The following is a 19,955-nucleotide window of genomic DNA, read 5'->3' on the forward strand; positions in this document are numbered from 1 at the left end:
AGAGCACTGGCCAGGACAAGTCTCTAAGGCAGGCATCCCCAAACTTGGCCCTCCAGCTGTTTTGGAACTACAACTCCCATCATCCCTAGCTAACAGGACCAGTGGTCAGGGATGATAGGAACTGTAGTTCCCAAACATCTGGAAGGCCGAGTTTGGGGGTGCCTGCTCTAAGGCACTGAAGATCGACAATCGCTCAGGGGGACAACGGCCATGAGCAGACATGGGCAAATGCACTAAAGAGAGGCAATTTAGCAAACATTTTCATGACCCCATCAATGAAAGTTTGCTACAGAACAAGTCTGGATTCATTGCTCCCACTTCCCCACACAAATGCTAAAGGATTATGAATTTCCTTTGCCTAAGAAGTTGCATTATTGTAAAAATGAGGAGTTTACATAGAAAACAATATATTTTTAAAAGAAAAGAAAAAGCCAAACCCATCATAAAACATAATCTAAACCAGGGATGATGAACCTATGACCCTTGTCCAGATATTGTTGGATATCAACTCCCACTATCTTGGCTTGATGGGAATTTCAGTCCAGCAACATTTGAAGGGTCACCGCCCCATCTCTAATCTAAATATTCCCATGCTAATTTAGTGATTCCTTACAGGCATGTGAACTCTGATCCAAATGCAGGATTGCCCTATAAATTTCAACAGATATGACAACCATGTGCACATTCCTTAACATGCAGAAAACTTCTTTCACCGCTGAAATGAATTATGCTGCCATCAGACGCTAAAGCTCTCTTTGTGCTTCAGAGCATCTGTTACCCTACCTTCATAGAATATTTATAGTATAAAGTATGCTTAACAATAAAAATGAGGTGATACTAAGTCCATATGCATCATACCAAATTTTCAAATTCATGCAAGTTTCATTTTCTACAATGCCACTCAGATTCAATGACGATCTAAGGTAAATGTTGAATGGCCATATTTTGCATACACTCTGCTATGTTTAAAATAGAAAAGTATCTATATGAGAAAGAAAAATCTGGAATTTAATCATAAATGCTTTCCCCACTATTGACATTATAATGATACATTTTCAATCATAAACTAAATTTTTCTGCAGTGAAATGCATAGTGAAAAGCGGCAATGATGGGTTTTTAGTTTTCCTTTCAGTGTAGCGAGCCTTAGAAATATGCTGATGGGATCCCAAGGAAAGATGATTGTGGACCAGCTCTCTGTTTGCATTTCTGTCCATCAGAAGCATAATGAATGGAATTTCTCAAAAACAAAATGTACTCAAGCTCTGTGTCTGCTTTCATCACATCTATTGCTTCAAAAGAAACGCAGTGAAGCTTTAGAAATGGAATAACATATGAGTATCATTCTGTCAAGATTGCCCCTAATGCTAATATTTCCCTTAGTAACTCAAGTGGCATTATGGGAGGGAAGTCAGAAGATTCTGGAATCATTTAGATTAGATATGCACATCTTAAATGCGCGTTGGCCAAAAAATTTAAGGAACATCATTTCCATTTTCTTATTATCAGTTCAGTATTTCTGCTTGTTGCTAGCTGTCAAGAATCTGTTCACCTGAGGCGGTTTGAACACCCTGCTCTGAACAGGCTAGCTACAGATCCTCAGAGTAAAATCCCCTTTCTCTGCTTTACCAGAGACTGCATGTTGCATGGCTTCAAGTTCCCGTGATAAGGGATGAACATAAAATTCAAACTGATTGGGGAGCCAACCTTTCCCCCAGTGGTTTACATTTTACAGTGGTACCTCAGGTTAAGTACTTAATTCGTTCCAGAGGTCCGTTCTTAACCTGAAACTGTTCTTAACCTGAAGCACCACTTTAGCTAATGGGGCCTCCCACTGCTGCCGCACCACCAGAACACGATTTCTGTTCTCATCCTGAAGCAAAGTTCTTAACCTATTTCTGGGTTAGCGGAGTCTGTAACCTGAAGCGTGTGTAACCTGAAGCGTATGTAACCTGAGGTACCACTGTATTCTTTAGAAGCTTACCCCACCACAGAGTTTTCTCTCAAAAAGCCCTCAGAGAGGCTCTGCTGGGGTGGAGGAAGGGGGGCGGACCTCCCCAGGTGTCACCACTGAGGGGGTGACAAAATGCCAGGCAGCACTTACTGTGAGGCCTGCAGTGCGCCCAAGCCATGCATCTCTCCTGGGAGAGACACGGTGACTTGGGGGCACACAGGCTCCGTGCTGCCCAAACGGTCCACCCACTGCCCCCCCCAGCTGTAGGGCAGCTGAGTGGGAGGAGGCAGGCAGACTCCGGAGGTCCCACAGTGCACCCCCCCTATGGGCAGCTCGCCCTGCTCTCGCCCCGCCCGTGGGCGCACCTCCCCAGGCACCTGAGCAGCTTCCTCCACCGCTGGGCTCTACTATTGCTACTCCTCCAAAATCCCCTCGCATGCCAAGATTGCGCCACCCCGTCCCCCAAACCTGACAGTCTAAATATTCCAAATTCCCCGCCCCCCGCCCCACCAACTGCAGCTATGGGCAACTTGCAAATTCTGCACCCCGCTCTGCTCCAAGGCCTTAGGATTTCCACCTCTTTCAACACCCCACAACTGAGTTAAGGAAAGTGGCAGGGAGAGACACACATTTCCGTGATGACTGAATCAGCCTTTTGTCCAACTGAAGCAGGAGTGGGGGACCTTTTCAGCCTGAGGGCTACAATCCTTCATGGGGCCACATTGCCAACAGTAGGCAGGGCCAGAGGCAAAATGACTTGGGCGGCACAGGACTCTTACCTTTGTACAGTAGGCTGCGTTCTAGCCATATGAAAGCCAAAGCTTTCTCTGCATAGACATGCACACATCTCTCCACCAAGGCAAGCAACAGGCAGGATCACACTTTGAGGATATATTCCAAGGCATGGAACAGAGCAGCCTGGAGACAATCTCTACAATGACTAGATAGAAGGACCTGGAGGAACCCTGGCTTGAGGTCCTCCAAGATTTTTGCTCATGGTATGTGTGTGTGTTGAAGGTTGCTGGCAAAAGAACCTAACTTTTCCTTCTCTTTCTTTTTCTTCAGCTCTTCTGGCGCCCCCACCCTACCATGGCTTTGGGAGCAATATCATGTCATTATGTCACATTTTCCTAAGGGGAACTGTGGGTACAATAATTTTAAAAAATAATAATACAAAACAACTTGTGGAATGACACTATGTGGTTATGAAGCAAATGTCAGAGGATCATTCTGGAGAGGTGAGAGGCTTTTGGACACCAGGGGAAACATCACTACTGTTGCCATGGTTATTCTGCTTCACAGTTGTTTTGCTGCCCCTCCCAGGACTAATCTACTGGCACAGGAGGCATGTTATGGGCTATAAGCATGTACACAGAGATAAAAACATGTGTGTGCGTGTCTTCTGACATTAAGCCATGAATTTTCAAACATAATTCTCTTTTATGAAGGATGACTAAATGCATGAAATCAGAATGTTGACCAGAGTTACTTTTTCCCCATCGGGTTTTCTTCAACATAAACAATCTATGATGATAGAAGTCTCTATTGCTGGATTGCGTAACAATTTTGTAATTTTCATTGGGTTTAGTGTCTTTGTAAAGACCTTCTAGCAGATTTTACTAGCACAGTAAAAAAGAAAAGAGGGGGAAAAACCTGTAACGGTTGGATGAGCCTGCATATGGTTTACTGTAATTAGCAATTGTAATTTGCTTGTGCAATACATGGATCTTGACAAAAAAGTTACTCATGCAGCAAAATTCCTTGTTAACAAATTCTAATGTGTTCTATTTTGTTATACTTCACTATAGCAACTTATAGCATCTTTTAGGAGACTGATCACTACTATGAAGGAAGGGAAATTACAGTAGTTTACTATAGATTGGATTAAAAGGCAGGTCTTGAAACATCTTTGCCATTGGATTCTTCTGGAAAAGAGACAAGCCAATATGAAAAGATAATTAGATGATAAAATAAGAAAAACTGAATTAAGCACTGCAGGTTATCGGTGCTTATAAGCAATTCATCCACAGTGCATTAGTGAATTACATGCACATCTATGGTGCATGCTTTTATTTGATATCAGCACACACAAGCCCTATTATTTAACTTGTAACAAATAGTCCTCCTACAGAAAAAAACCCAAGGTCTATTTTTCAGCAGTTATTCCATATAATTAAAAATAATAGGGTTATATTTTTCCGCACAGTTTTATTAGAACAAGAATTGTTTCAGGATTGCTTGTTCAATTAAAAACAGAAGAGCTTGCGATCCTGTTTGCTTGACCAAGTGCATTCGGAGGGGGGGGCGGGTTGGGAGAGAAAGGGAAAAGCCATATTCAGCAATGTAGAAGATCCCCAGGTAAACCTTCCTGGCATCTCCAGTTAACGATTCTTAGAAAACTCTTTAATGGTAGATGTTGATAAGCTGCTGTCAGATATTGCTGAGCAACAGAGACCAGTAATTTGCATCAGCGGGTGGCGCTGTGGGTTAAAGCCTCAGTGCCTAGGGCTTGCCGATCGAAAGGTTGGCGGTTCGAATCCCCGCGGCGGGGTGCGCTCCCGTTGTTCGGTCCCAGCGCCTGCCAACCTAGCAGTTCAAAAGCACCCCCAGGTGCAAGTAGATAAATAGGGACCGCTTACTAGCGGGAAGGTAAACGGCGTTTCCGTGTGCAGCTCTGGCTCGCCGGAGCAGCGATGTCACGCTGGCCACATGACCCGGAAGTGTCTTCGGACAGCGCTGGCCCTTGGCCTCTTTGAGTGAGATGGGCGCACAACCCTAGAGTCTGTCAAGACTGCCCGTATGGGCAGGGGTACCTTTACCTTTACCTTTACCTTTAAAGAAGCTTCAAACCTTCACTACCAATAGGTTTGATCCAGACTAATTTAGCATTGCATTTATTCCATGAAAAACACTGGGACATATTAGCCAGGGTAGTCCAAGTGCTGCCTTGCAGATGCTGTTGGACTCCAGTTCCCATCAACCCTTAGCCAGCATGATCAGTGGTCAGGACTGTTGACAGAATTAAATGATGGTGAAGAAAGCATTCAGAGGTGTAGGCATAATTCATAGCAAAGCAACAAAACACTGCTGAGCTTCTGCTGGCCAGGGTAGAAGATGCCTCTGCTGGTGGATTGTTGGTTTTTTCCCCTGTTTTCCCTTTCTCATTGGGATCTAGTATAAAAAATGAGGTCTCATAAGTCCACTACCCAGTTAAACTCACTGTGCAATGCTTGTAGATCTATGGGGGAAAGTCCACAAAGACTGATGGAAAACGACAAGAGGGACAATAACTAGGCCAGCTTCAGGGATGGCATAGCTTGCCTCCCTTGTTGAGGACAGGTCAGTCTAAACTGACTAAGGAGATCCATCCATACGGTTCCGTTACAGACATCCTCATTGAAGGTACAGTCTACAGGCCCTCTCGTTGATCATTTGAAAGATTGGCTCTACCCCTTTCACACTGGAAATAAGCTGACACTGGAGAGGGAGATCTAATGCCAGAATCTCCCTTTCACAGCACTGCCTCCTCTGATGCCATAGGCCAACTGGTGTCAGATCTCTCATATTGATAGGGCCCAGGGCATTCTGGGAATAGGACCCAAAGTCTTCCAGTCCCCTAGAACCTGCTACCATCCCAAATTGTGAGGGGGGGGGCTGAGGCACAGAGCTGAGCATATCTAAATCTCTCATACACCTTCCCTCCCTTTGTTTTGTGTGGAAGGGGGCAGGGAATACAAGTTATGAAAAATGTAAGGTTGATCACACCCGTATTTCTACCTTGAGAGCAGAGCCCAGCAGGCTTATTGGATAAGGAGGCTAACTGCCTTCGTATCTCTCCCATCCCCTCCCCACCCAGGATAAATCCTTGATAACAGGTAAAAATATTACAGTAATGCTGCAACTCGCGCACATTCAGTGTTATATGCACGACAAAAAATAAATAAAAGGGGATTGGGTTCTAGGAAAAATGACTTTGGCAAGCTCCCCACCACTCACCCTTGAACCCACTGAGTTTTGACTGTACAGTGGTACCTCAGGTTGAGTACTTAATTCGTTCCGGAGGTCCGTACTTAACCTGAAACTGTTCTTAACCTGAAGCACCACTTTAGCTAATGGGGCCTCCCGCTGCTGCCGCACCGCTGGAGCACGATTTCTGTTCTCATCCTGAAGCAAAGTTCTTAACCCGAGGTACTATTTCTGGGTTAGCGGAGTCTGTAACCTGAGGTGTATGTAACCTGAAGCGTATGTAACCTGAGGTACCATTGTATGCAATTTGGCTTTAGGAGTGATCCCCTTGCATAAGTTGTGGGCCTGCTGTAGAGCTGGGGACAGACTTCTGCCTGAAGCCATGGACAATGGGTAGCAGAGGTATATTCAGGGACTCACAACCAGTCTGGACACAAATGGCCCAGAGCCTCAGGGACACCACAGGGGAAGCCACAACTATGATTTAGAATGGAGCATGTGAGGCAGGGGTGGGGTGCCGAATATTAGCATCACACAACACGCTGCTGAAATTTGAGACCCCAAGTTCATCTGCTGTGGGTAGCCAATGTGGTGCCCTTCGGAAGCTGTTTGATTAAACTCCCATCAGCCCCAGCCAGTATGACCTATCGTTGAAGGAGACAGGAGGTCTAGTTCAACAACATCTCGAAGGCATCACATTAGCAATCCATGCCTTAAAGACTTTGTAAACCCTGAAAAGCTTTTACTTCAGATGAAAGTGGAATGAGCAGGTACACAGTGAACAGTAATCCTTCTTTCAAATCCCCTTGAATATTTGGAGTGGGAGGTAGGGAACTATAATTTCTTCAACAATCATAGCCATTATTAGGGTATGTGGGCCATATCTGTGCGTATGGGGCATAATAATAATAATAATAATAATAATAATAATAATAATAATTCATATAATCCATCTTCCAAAAACCATGATGTTCACATCACTGTGGATTTAACAAGTGGATCAATATTGTTCTGAACTTACGTTAGATAACATTTTCATGTATTTTTTTAGAAGCAGAAAACATCACCGGCATTAGGGAAGATTAAAGAATGTGGGTGTTAAATAATAACCACAGTGACTGCCTATGACCTGACATTCTTCCATGCCCGATGTGGTCAGGGTGTAACTTGGTAATTATAATTGGTACTTGTGGCAATTTATAATTGTCACTGAACTTAGTTTTGCAAAACTTTTCGGACTAAGCATGCAGTAACAAGAAAAGTATATGAAGGCTTGTTTAGCTTGTCAAGAGATTTAGGAATGTACTCTAGTTGGTCTTCCTTTCAATCTGAGTTTGGGATAATTTATTCATTAGTTGGAGAGCGCTGTAATTTGAATGCACCATTACAAGAATGCAGATATTGCTATCCGCTACTTTCCAGAAATCTTGCCTCCAGTGTATGCTTCATTTATATAGATGGTGATTATGTTTTATTGATTAAAATCTTTAAAAATGCATGGCACAGGGTTTACATAATGGGAAAATTAAGCACGCATTTTAACAGAATAACTTCTTTTTCAGGTGATTAGCAGTGGCTTTTAGCAGTAAGCAGCTGTAAACATTTTCAGTAATAATAAGCGAATGTTGCAGTAATACAGGAAATGCAAACTATATTAAAAGACTGCACTTATCAAAGGAACATGTCCTGCACCACCTCTTTTCCATTTTGTAGCTGCAATAGATAAATATTTTCCCCCTCAAAATGCAAAGAGTATCTGTGCTACCGTTGGAGTCATTTCATACTTGGAATGTTATATAAAGCTATGGTCAATGTTCTGGCCAGCAATGGACAAAATAGTGGGGCCAAGTCACTTCAGCAGAGAGGGGAGAGACGCAACAGCGACTAGGTCAACCCTGTATGGATCCCATAGGCATCTGCTTCTCACTGGGTCCCTCAAACATCCAGCTCCCAGAGAGTGATGGTATTTTTTGCTGAAACCATTCATTCATATTACCTTCACAACACTGCTTCCACTGGGTCTACAGTGGTACCTTGGGTTACATACACTTCAGGTTACATATGCTTCAGGTTACAGACTCCGCTAACCCAGAAATAGTACCTCGGGTTAAGAACTTTGCTTCAGGATGACAACAGAAATCGTGCTCCGGCGGCACGGTAGCAGCAGGAGGCCCCATTAGCTAAAGTGGTGCTTCAGGTTAAGAACAGATTCAGGTTAAGAACGGACCTCTGGAACAAATTAAGTATTTAACCCGAGGTACCACTGTACTTTGAGTAGAACTTTGTTGGCTTCATCAAAAAACAAACAACTAACAATGCAATGCTTGGTTTCGAAAGTGAGTGGGTCACATGCCAACTTAAATTACGCTAGGGTAAAACATCCATATTCCAAACTCTGAAGCTCAGAAGCAGGACTACTGTAAGATAAAAACAAGCCTTTAAAATAGTTTGACTTGTAGTCCCAGCAAAGGAAGAATGGATACAAAAACTTATGGAATACGCAGAAATGGCGAAACTCGTTGGAAGAATAAGAAATCAAGATAACAATCTTTTTATAAAAGAATGGAAATGGTTTATTGAATATTTACAGATAAATTATAAACAGATAAGAATATTGGCAGAATTATTGTAATAACCTGCAGCTTCATAAGAGTATATATCTAAAGTTGATGAATAAATGAGCAAATTAAGTTAATTTGGATATGCAGAAAATATTAAAAATAAGTTTAAGGAACTGCAGAAAAAGGGGGAAGGAAGTCAAGTTTTGAAATGTTAACATATTGTAAAATCAGTGAAATGTATAAACCTGAAAAGCATATTTTAATATAAATAAATAAATAAATAGTTTGACTTGTACCAACCATTTTGCTAGAGTACGTTCTATCTGGTTTCCTGGTCGCATGAGTGAGCTGAAAGGAGTTAGGATGCAGCAGGAGTTAGGGTCCCCCTTGCCTGGTCAATCCTCTGCCACTCCCCCAGAGCACTCATTTTTCATCAATTATGCTGTTGTAAGATCTGCTAGTTGCACAGCCAGCTGAAATGGGATGAATAGCTACACTGGTGTATCTCTGACTGAAGCAGCATGTGGGTCTACACTGCTACAGCCTTGCTGTGCTGCAAATCAGCTGCAAATCAGTATCCAGATCTCCTGGATACTGACTTGCTCATCCCAGTGGATATTGGGTTTGGATTCCTCCCTAATTCAGTTGCTGAAAGCAGTGTAAGAAGCCAGTCATTACCACTGATTGCTGTGATGATTAAGTTTACTATAGATCATCAAAGGTCTAATCTCCTTATTTCAGAATATCTCCTAAAATCTTTGGGGAAGACATCCATTCTTACATTCTGTGAACTCAGTATACCCATCTATCAATCACAAGTTGTAATAACTGAACACATCTGAAATGTTAATTAACTCCTCATTCTTTCCGGACTGGACTTGAAAGACATTGTTGTAACGAGATGCTAGTACTTCTGTAATCAAAGTATTATTTTTCCAAGAGTGCTAATATTGCAATCAGTGCCGGATTTATGTATACGCTAAGTAGGCTGAAGCCTAGGGCCTCTTGGGGGCCTCACCAGCCCACATGTTCCCCAGCGGGCAGTCTCCCCTCTCCCAAAATTGCAAGCCCAGGACTTCATGTGAGGGCAGAAAAACCCAAAAGCTGTTAATCAAGCAAAGTAGCACACAGGTCACCTTTGTCACAGTCAGGATGCCTATGTCCTGGCCAGGCCTGCACTCAATCTTGTTTTTGTACAATCTTGTTTGTCCTCAGTAACCAAAATTATATTATCAACATATACAAGCAGAAAAGTTGTTTTCCTTCATTGGCAAGGAATCGTACAAAACAAAGTGGCACTAATAAAGAAAGTTCCAGGGTGGCAACAGAAAGCAAACTAAAAATGCTTTTGCAGTTCATCAAAAATATCCAGCAATATCAAGTTACAGTGGTGCCTCGCAAGACAAAATTAATTCGTTCTGCGAGTTTTTTCGTTCTACGAGTTTTTTCATCTTGCGAAGCACCACTGCGTATTGACGGTTTCCCGTAGGAATGCATTGGCGGTTTAAAAAAAAAGCGCAAGACGTTTTGTCTTGCGAAACAAGCCCATAGGGAAATCCGTCTTGCGAAGCAACTCAGAAAACGAAAAACTCTTTCGTCTTGCGAGTTTTTCGTCTTCCGAGGCATTCGTCTTGCAAGGTACCACTGTATAGGAAAACTGGTACTATTAACAGTAATCCTTCTAGTTGGTTAATTGGTTTGGCAACTTCCATGCACATGACGTGTGATGCTAATTATTTCCCCAAAGAGTTAAATGATAACTAATCAGAGGCAGCTACAGGAGAGCTATGAGATTCAGGTAAGGGTCAGATGCCTTGCCAATCCTAGCAGGTATATAAGAGGATGACCAGGCCTGCCCAGGCCTGGGGAGGTCACACTTACTGTGAGGCAGCAGTGCTGCAGTGTGGTGTTGGGCCTCTGGCAGCCGGCGGGAGCTCATCGATCCCACCTTCGTCACCAATATTAAATGTTCGGAAAAGTCAGAAGCCCAAGGCAGTATAAGTTCCTCAACTAAGTTTATTCAACATTTGTCAGTGACAACAGCTCACTCAGGAACACAAGAACCAAACTGACTGGATGGCATGATAATAATTCCAAGCATGAACTGACCGTTGACAGTTGACAGTTGAAATGGCTTACTTGCCATTAGAACGTTCGTCTACCAACGCTTCTACGACTGGTTGGAATGTGCCTTGTAACATAAAATGTGTTAAGCCCAATACATAACACCATCCAAAAGGTATGCTGAAGAGTTTGCTAAAACAGTCATAGCAGTTACAGCGGTTGTTAGTAACTCAGAGAAGGTTTGGGAACCTTCAAGCTTCCAAGAGGTCTAAAGTTTAACCTCAGAGGATGCTGAGCCATGGTTAAATGCCATGAAGGCTGAACTTGATTCCTTAGAGAGGAACAAGACATGGGAACTAGTTCCAGGCCTGCCCAGGCCACAAAAGCTTTACAAAGTTCAGTTATTGCAAAGGTTTCTCAATGGGTGGGGTATAAATAAAATGTTTTTTTTTATTATTATTATTATTATTATTATTATTATTATTATTATTAATTTTATGCATTTTTAAAAATCACCATAGTATTTAACAATAATATATTACGTTCTTTAGAGGAGAAATTGTGAATTGCAGAATTTTAAATACCCTTCATCATCCTTGGCTTCACTCAGTTTTGTTTATAGCACTCTTCCATTTTCTTCTAGTTGTGAGGGTGGGGCCTCACAAGTGGAGTAGCGTAGGGCCTCTCGTCGTCTAAATCTAGCCCTGATTGCAAGTGTTCAAATATGAGGTAAAGGACTTTATTAAAAAGAAAGAAAGCAAGCAAAAATCCCTGTTGTATGAAGAGAGGAAATGGTATGAGTATATAAAGGGACTTTCTGGCTAACGTCGTGGCTTGAGTAATTTATTATTTGATGAAACGTAGCAGCTGCTTCCCAGAAACTATTCTTCTTCCCCACTGGTAGAGGAATAATCACAAGAAGTTGTTCAATCAAAAAGGTCATTTCTGCCTTCCAGGAAAATGTTTACTAAATTGATAGTAGCTGAGCCTGAAACTAAATGAAAACTTTTCATCAGCCTTAAGACATATTGCAATTTGTTAAATACAGTATATTTCAAAAAGCTAACTTTAATTTTAATACAGTTCAAAATTCTTCCTGTGATTGTTTCTCTCCGAACCCATAACATAGATCTTTGAAAGAGCAGGAGAACAGAAAAGATGTTTTATTGATTTACTATGCATGGCAAGCTGCCCATTAATTGAACACGCTGATAATCCATTTTATTGCCCATCTATCTCTGAATCTAATTATGTTATGCACTGAGATGCAAGGAGATATAGATACAGATAGAGATATATCGTATCATTTCAGAGCCATACTACAAAATGCAGGCATGCCTTCAACACTTTAGACCAGGGTAGGGAAACCTCTGACCCAGGGGAAGAATGTGCCACCCAGACCATTCTGACTGGCACTTGTAACTCTCCCCAGTCCCCCCCCCCTCGCCCCCAAGTGCTTTCACTCTGGCAGGTATGTGTCATTGAACCAAGAATGGTGTGAGAATGTGTGTATCTCTATGTAATAAAATTAGAAGAATGCCACCAGACAGCCTCCATTTGAAGATTTGTGGTGCTGCTCCACAATCCTGGATTTAATGTATGAATCCAGGGCAGTCTGGGGAAACAAAAATGAAGGCAGGTTGCATGGCAGCAGTAACCATAGCATGGGAAGAAGACTGGAGGAACACTGAGAGGGGAACAGCAATGGTTTAAAGCAGTGGTTTACAACCAGTGTGCTGTGGCACCCTGGGGTGCCTTGAATGACGGTCTGGGGTGCCATGGGCAACACTGGCCTCTGTCCCTCTTTCCTTCCCTCCCTCCTCTGATGCCCTCTCATGTCTCTGCCTCTCAGAGGGTTGTAAAGCTGTTTGTTGCAGCAGCCCTGGCTACAAGATTCCCAGGTGAATGGTGCCTCTGGGGCTGGCCCAGGTCCCTGTGGGGCAGTTTTAGGACGCACCTCTCTTTGGGGCAGGAGCGGCACAGTTCAAAGACCAGGGGCAGCAGCTGCTGCTGCCCAGAGGCCTTCCTAGGAGATGGGAGAGCAGAGGAGGGTGAGGGAACACTACACAAGGGAGGGTGTTTTAAAAAGGATGAGAGGCTGCCAATTCTGCAAGCAAGGGGTGACATAACTGGGCTCCTGAGCCCCACAGGCGTGCTGTTAAACAACAGCAGGTGTTTGTGTAAAGTACTTTTCTGTTCATCAGTTCTCCAGCAAGTTGTGATTTATTTATTTTTTTAACAAGTAAAATCCTCATGAAAGCTCATCAGCATTTCCGTGCAAATCTGTCCTAGTAAGAACATTTCAAGCAGTTTTAACTTATACATTTTTGCAATCAATTTGTCCCAATATTGTGTGTGTGCGCGTGCGCCATTCTATGTTTATGCACACTTTATCCTAATATATGCATTTTGATCGAATAACTGCTTCTCAAATTTCAGAGCAATGCACTTTTTTAAAAAGGAAGGCTCTGTTTTGGTTCTCGTATTGCTTCAGAATGTGGGAGTAAGGTAGGATTGCCATTAAAGATGAACTGCATTGACTTTCTCCCCATGCCTATTGTGAAGGGGAGACTGCTTTGCTGGAAGACCCCTTGGCCCCTAGGAATTGGTTCCCATGATTCCACCTGAAAATAACAACAGTCCGGAAGCACCTGTGTAATCTACGGTTTTCTCTTTGAAATTTCACCCCTTATAGTTTGTTTAAATCAATAAGTTTGTGTGCTGGGATCTCATCAAATGATGTATCAACAATAGCAACAAATAGCAATAGCAACAAATAAGAAATATTCATAGTATAACAAATATTCATATTATAACCAATTTGGGTGTGTGTGGGTGTGTGTGGGTGTGTGTGTAGAAAGGGTGAACTTAGCAAGAGCTTTAGCACCAATGCTAGTAGAATAAGGATAGAACCCTCTTTGTATTATCCACAACCTTGAAATTTTTATGTGGTTCATAACATCTGCTTCAATGAACAGCAGCTGGCTAATAACTGGCCAAAATAGCAGCTGAACAAGGGAGATGTGAATCATTGAACTCTACCAATTACATGCTCAAAAGGGTCCATGAAAACCAAAGCTCCCTATGTGAGTGCAATGTAACAAGTGCATTCAAAGTATCCGCACTCTTCTGAGAAAATGAGGTGACAATAGTGAAATCTTTAGAGGGTGCTATTATCTACATTGAAAATAGTGGCCCAGAGATAATTGTAAGCCATGTGTGCTTGTGATTGAGTTTTTTTGAAGCTATGGCCTCAATCCCAAGTAGTTCTGCATGCCCAGCTGCACCTTAATTTATACCTGGGGAGGGAATAAGAAGCACAGCCTACAAAACAAACCACTGTGGAAACTTCGGGGAGAAAATTGTTTTTTGGCACAGAGAGGACTGCTGGTCCAAGGAAAAAATGTCTGACTGGGGGCATGGAGTTCCTTGGGCATGCCCAGTGCAGCCAGGATTGGGAAATATATAAGACTGTGTTGGTTCCTTACTTTCTCAAGTACAATGGTACCTTGGTTTTCGAACGTAATCCGTTCCGGAAGTCCCTTCGACTTCTGAAACGTTTGAAAACCAAGGCACGGCTTCTGATTGGTGCAGGTGCCCCAGAAACAATAGTCGACAGCCACATTGGATGTTCGGCTTCCAAAAAATGTTGAAAACCAGAACACTTGCTTCCAGGTTTTCGGCGTTCGGGAGCTGATTTGTTCGTCAACTACAGAGAACCAAGTTTCCACTGTAATCATTTCTGTGTACAATAAAGGTGTCCAATAGTTTGGAAAAATGTCTCTCAGTAACTATAACAATTAAATCCAGCTATGAGAGGGATAAGGAAGTAGCCCACCTTTCCACAAGCAACGTAAGCTTTGATCCAATAAGGTGGAATGGAAATTCCGAGAACCAAATTCATACAAGCTAGGCTCATCAACAAGATAGTTTGAGGAGGGTTGGCAAATTTGCCCCTGCCAGAAATGAATACCAGGAGTGGGAGCATGTGTATTATTTCTCTTAGCTTTATGTGGTTTGGTTGCAGTGACAGCTTCTTATTCCCCCTTCCTAGTTCTCTCCTACTAGGAATCTGACTGGAGGTCAATATTTCCCACCTACAGGATTATGTTCTACATAGCTACATTAAGTGACAAGAAACAGAAAATGCCCCCCCCCCCTTTCCTCAGTAGTAAGGAAGCCTTTACACAACACACATGAGTAAAGTATATTTATTTGAATAGGTAAGGGTAAAGGAACCCCTGACCATTAGGTCCAGTCGTGACCAACTCTGGGGTTGCGGCGCTCATCTCACTTTATCGGCCGAGGGAGCCGGCGTTTGTCCGCAGACAGCTTCCGGATCATGTGGCCAGCATGACAAAGCCACTTCTGCCGAACCAGAGCAGCGCACAGAAACGCCGTTTACCTTCCCCCCAGAGTGGTACCTATTTATCTACTTGCACTTTGAGGTGCTTTCGAACTGCTAGGTTGGCAAGAGCAGGGACCGAGCAATGGGAGCTCACCCTGTCATGGGGATTCGGACCGCCGACCTTCTGATCTGCAAGTCCTAGACTCTGTGGTTTAACCCACAGCGCCACCCACGTCCCTTTGAATAAACGTCATTTATTTGAATAATATTTAAATAAACGTCAACCAACACTGAACGTCAAGAGTATATAATGTTTTACATGGAAACAAGGCCTAGTAACCCATAATTGGTTAATTCAAATTTAAGTAGTGTTTTGTTGGCAACATGGCATCAGAGAAGGTGGTAGACCTGCATATATATTTTTAAAAAGAAGATCAACAACAACACTTGTTCTCTAGTAGTGTGTCCTGCTATGCCTATAAATCTATGTAACTAAAGGTGATTGGTGTCAATTAAGGAACAAGATCATATTTTGGGGGGAAATGTCAGTAGCAGTCATAGGAGCCAACTCCTAGGAGTCATGGTGGCTTTGGGGCTCCAATAAAATATTTGATGAAGCTGCACCCCCCAAAAAAAGTTGATGGGCATTGTTATTCAAATGGTGCATGTACACCACAAATGTGATCCATTATTCGGGGTAGGGCTTAACTGCCTCCCCCCCCCCCCAATATTTTATTCAAGTTGGCACCCCTGGTAACAGTTCTCAAGCTGCTGTTCAGAAAAGGAACAGTTATCACGGTAGGCAGAACTATCCCACAGTGAGTTCTGGTATTGACGTAACTAGTCTGTGAGCCATGTTAAGCAGTCTGTCACCTTGTAGGGATCAGGAAAACAGGAACCTGTGCCTTCAGAAGATCATGCTGAAACCATGACAAGTGCCATCTTAGCACTCCTAATACCTGGAACATGTCCCAAGCCATTTCAAAACACGGTCTCAAATGTGATCCACCAGAGTTACAGTATTTGTAATAAACTCATAGTTGCCATGGATTCCAATATCACAAACCCATCAAAATGTTACTTTCCATAACATTTCCCGATTGCTGTCACCATTTTGTATACAAGGGTATTTTTTAAGTAGTATATAAATAACAATCAATAGCTGCCAAAGTTACATTGTCAGAACTATCACATCTCCTGGTTTCCTCCTTTGTAAATTAAATGTAGCTTTATTGTACAACGTTTAAAAGGTTCCCAATACATTTGTCCCCATACACTGATCAAAATGAACTTCACAGAACATTTATTCTAGTTGCCAGATGGCCAGTTTCATCCATCTATGAAAGTCATGGGCTCCTTTATCTTCCAAAGTTTTGCTAAGCAGTTTTAAATTCATAGAGCTCCATCTGTGTTGTTATTGCTATTTTTTTTATCTTTCCAGACAATAGAAGAAAAATGATTGTAAGAACTGAATCAAAGTTGATTAAGCCATAGCAACTACAAGTATGAGCAGAACCAGATAAAACCCATATAGACCTATTTGAAGAGATTTCCCTCAGGGTATATCCACCACAAACCTAATGGTTTTATATCAGTTTAACTGTAATGGATTTCCCCAATAAATCCTGAAAGTATAGTTTTGCCAAGGGTTTTGAGCATTCCGTGTTAGAGATCCCTAGTGTGTTCTCACTATATATGTACCAAAATTTCCTGGTATAGAGATAGGGAACAACTTTTAAACAGGTTTAAGTTTGAAACGTATTTGCACACTACATTCAATGAGTGTTCAATCTGTATGCACAAACAGTTGATCTGTACACTCATACAACTGATCACATGTCATGTTCAATATATACAGTCTTTGTATCTTTATACACAACAACTGAGCTCCACAGCTACACTATTGCAGATAATAACTGAAGTGAACAACTAAGCAAGTGTACACACTTTCACACAGACACATGTATAGAGACAACTTGTGTCTGTGCTCTGTGTAACATGTGTACAAGCCTGCAGTTAGGTCCTAGGTTTCCCTTCTGATTTGTTGTTGCTGTTGTTATTATCGGCATTCTGTTCTTCACAATTCATTCACAACATAAGTGGAGAACGAATCAAATAGCACTATTAGAATAACTTGTTGTTGGTGTATCAAAAACCAATCCATAAATTAAGACTCAGGTATTAAATGCTAAGCAGAATCATTTGCGGCAGCTTTAGCATAAACAAAAGGAAGCATTTCTTAACTCATAATTCATTTAAGGAATCCACTGTACAATACCTTGGTACAGGAGGAAAGCAAGAGCCATTTGGGCAAGCTAGAGTCATTATCAGAGTTCAAGAAGACATTCCCTTCAGAAAACTTGGGGAGTGGATGAAGCTGGTTCAGTGAGGCTTGTGGCCTGGCAGAAGGGGGCATAGCTGGAAGGAGATGTGACCTGGAGTGAGACCCAAGTGCCATACAGAGAAGTCTGGAGAGTTGCATTAGGCCCCAAGGACTGAGGTTCCTCAACTGTACTGAAGGATGTGATGCATGGATGGTCATTAACCTAGATGACTTGAAAATGGGACCAGAGACCTTGGAGCTATCTACCAATGAGCTAATAACCCTCATAGCTAGGAATGAAACCTGACTGGAATTGCAGACGGGGATAACAAAGAGAAGGCACAAGGCACACGCAACCCGCTAAGACATTATGAAGGTGTATGTGCTGAAATCTCCCCTTTTTCAGTTCTCCATGTCAAAAGCATATTTGGCTTACACAGGGCATGAACCAGACAGCATAAAGCACTGTGGAGTCCTATTAATTTCAAAAGACGAAGGCAACCACGAATTTTCATAATCCCCCTTGAAATCAATGGGACTTGACAGAGGAAGCTGCTCTATATTGAGTCAGACCACTGGGTCCAAGTAGTTCAGTATTATCTACATCAATGGGCAAGGGTTCTTTAGAGTTTCAGACAGCCCTACCCAGGGATGCCATAGATTGGACCAGGGATTTCTCTTTGCAAGGCACAAGAGCTGTGGCCCTTTTCCTTAACAGTGCTTAACTTTGTCTGGACTACTCTGTGCTTAACTTCCTTGTACAAAAAAAGGCAGCCCGGTAAGCCATGCTGCTCTTGAGTACTAATGTTCTCCTCATCTAGCATCCTTTTGTGGTACACAGTGTGCCTGTATCCTAGATTCCAGATCAATAGAATGTGAAGTTAGATAGTTACCTGGGAGCTCCTAGCTACAAACCTGCCATTAGCGCTAATGTAAAATGCATCAGCATATTGCTTTGGGAATCCCAACTCCCACTGACAAGGATTTGATTGCAACGGCTCCGAGTGAAGAGGACCTTTTTGAATCCCAGGGAACAATGTATGCCAACATTAATGACTTGCAAGGCATTTTGCATCATAGACCCTTTTCAGTAGCTACTTCAGCTTTATTAATGTGTGACCACGAAATTCCAGATTCCTCCAAAATGATGCCAAAGTTTTGTGCTGCGAACCCCCCATTTTGTATACCCCCCCAACAGGTAATTGACAAAACAAATCGGGCTCACAAGTTAATGCCCAAAACATCAATTGATTCCAAACCAGTGCCTCACGTGTGTGCGCCCCACCTCTCTCATGCACGCACCCGTCCCCTCATGCACACATCTGCCCCAAGTGGCCATTTGACCATTTCAAGGCCCGCACAGGGTTGCTGTGACCCTAATTTGCTTTGTCAGTTACTCAGTTGTGGGGTTGGCACAAAATGTGGGCACTGAAGCAGAAAACGGCACAAATCTTTGGCAGCAGTTGGGGGGGGGATCTGTAATTTCTGGGTCACACATTAATGAAACACTTGTACCTCAAGTGTAAACAACAAAATATTTTGTACTGTGCCACTGGTTCACTACACATTATTGTGCCATATTCCGTACTATAGCTCCATGTGCCTTTTTTGTCCTGTACATTAAGACATTTTTCTCTTTAAAATGAAACATAGTTTCACCGTATGCCAGTCTACATCCTTCAAATGATCTCAACAGTTCAGTTCATAAGGAAATCAAAGTGGTTTTAGCTGACCTGTGCCATTTTACTTAAAAAAATAAAAATAAAATATATTTGTAACTATGTTACCCTGGTAGAAATAGTCCTTCCTTGAAATTTACCACTTGCCAGCTTTTTGAAAAGCTATAGAGAAAGCTTGAATCGTTTAGAAAATAACATTCCGTTTGCTTTGGCAATGTTGAAAAGGGGTACAATTTTAATTTAAGACACACTGCAGCCAGAATAGTTCTCATTTCATCCCCTGAGGAAAGCAAAAAGCAATATATAGAGAGAGATGTTAGCTGTTGCATTCAGCAGTTAAAGTAACTATCCAAAAATTACCATTTGCATCTGATGCAAAGCTTTGTCTCATTTTGCTAACAGTGTTTTATAACTCCTAATGTTATGGTTCAGAATATGAATTTGTACAGCTGTTAATTCATTTGTATCCTTCTTAAGATGTCAGCAGACCAAGAGTCCAAAGGCAGCTGCACTGTAGAAGCACCCACAAAATCCCTTCAATGTTACATACTTAGTCTTGCTCAAATTGCTTGCTTGTTCCCATGATTGTTTGTTTCTTGCAAATATTGTATGTGGTTTCTGTCCCTATCTAGATATAAAACCTCTCTTGCTCTGGGTGTGTTTATGTTGGAAAAGCGCGAAATCAAATTGCCAAGGGTTTTTCTGTCACGGTAACCAACATTCTCAAAAGTTATTACAATAAGGAGCATGTGTGCAGCCGTATCAACACACACATGTACTAACATTATTATCTGCGAATGGACTCTTCAAAAACTGGCAATATCTTTCTAAGCACTCACTGAAAATATCTCATAATTATTGAGCAGATGCTAAAACAAGCCAAGAGTTTGCTTATCATTACCTCTGGTCAGTGTAAAACCTAGAAGCAGGGCCCATTTGTAATTAGATTGTGCTTCGTTTCTGAATACGTTAAAAATTGGAGTCTATAATTAACTGAGGAACCAAATTAATTAGAGAGATGGTGTACTCTTCAATTGTCTCTTGAGACATACAGATGCTAAC

General features: G+C 42.2%; 2 long non-coding RNA genes across 2 annotated transcripts in view; one reads left to right on the top strand and one right to left on the bottom strand.

The window, feature by feature from the left end:
• LOC310673433 overlaps positions 1-19,955 on the bottom strand; it is a 471,349-nt gene that overhangs the window by 424,113 nt on the left and 27,281 nt on the right. The window lies entirely within an intron of this gene.
• Positions 10,636-12,508, top strand: LOC310673740. The gene is made up of 3 exons (XR_014509210.1): positions 10,636-10,718; positions 11,187-11,272; positions 11,856-12,508. It is a non-coding gene; the product is annotated as an uncharacterized lncRNA (long non-coding RNA).

This window comes from Podarcis tiliguerta (genome assembly GCF_965153285.1).
Source record: "Podarcis tiliguerta genome assembly, chromosome: 3".
Taxonomy (NCBI): domain Eukaryota; kingdom Metazoa; phylum Chordata; class Lepidosauria; order Squamata; family Lacertidae; genus Podarcis; species Podarcis tiliguerta.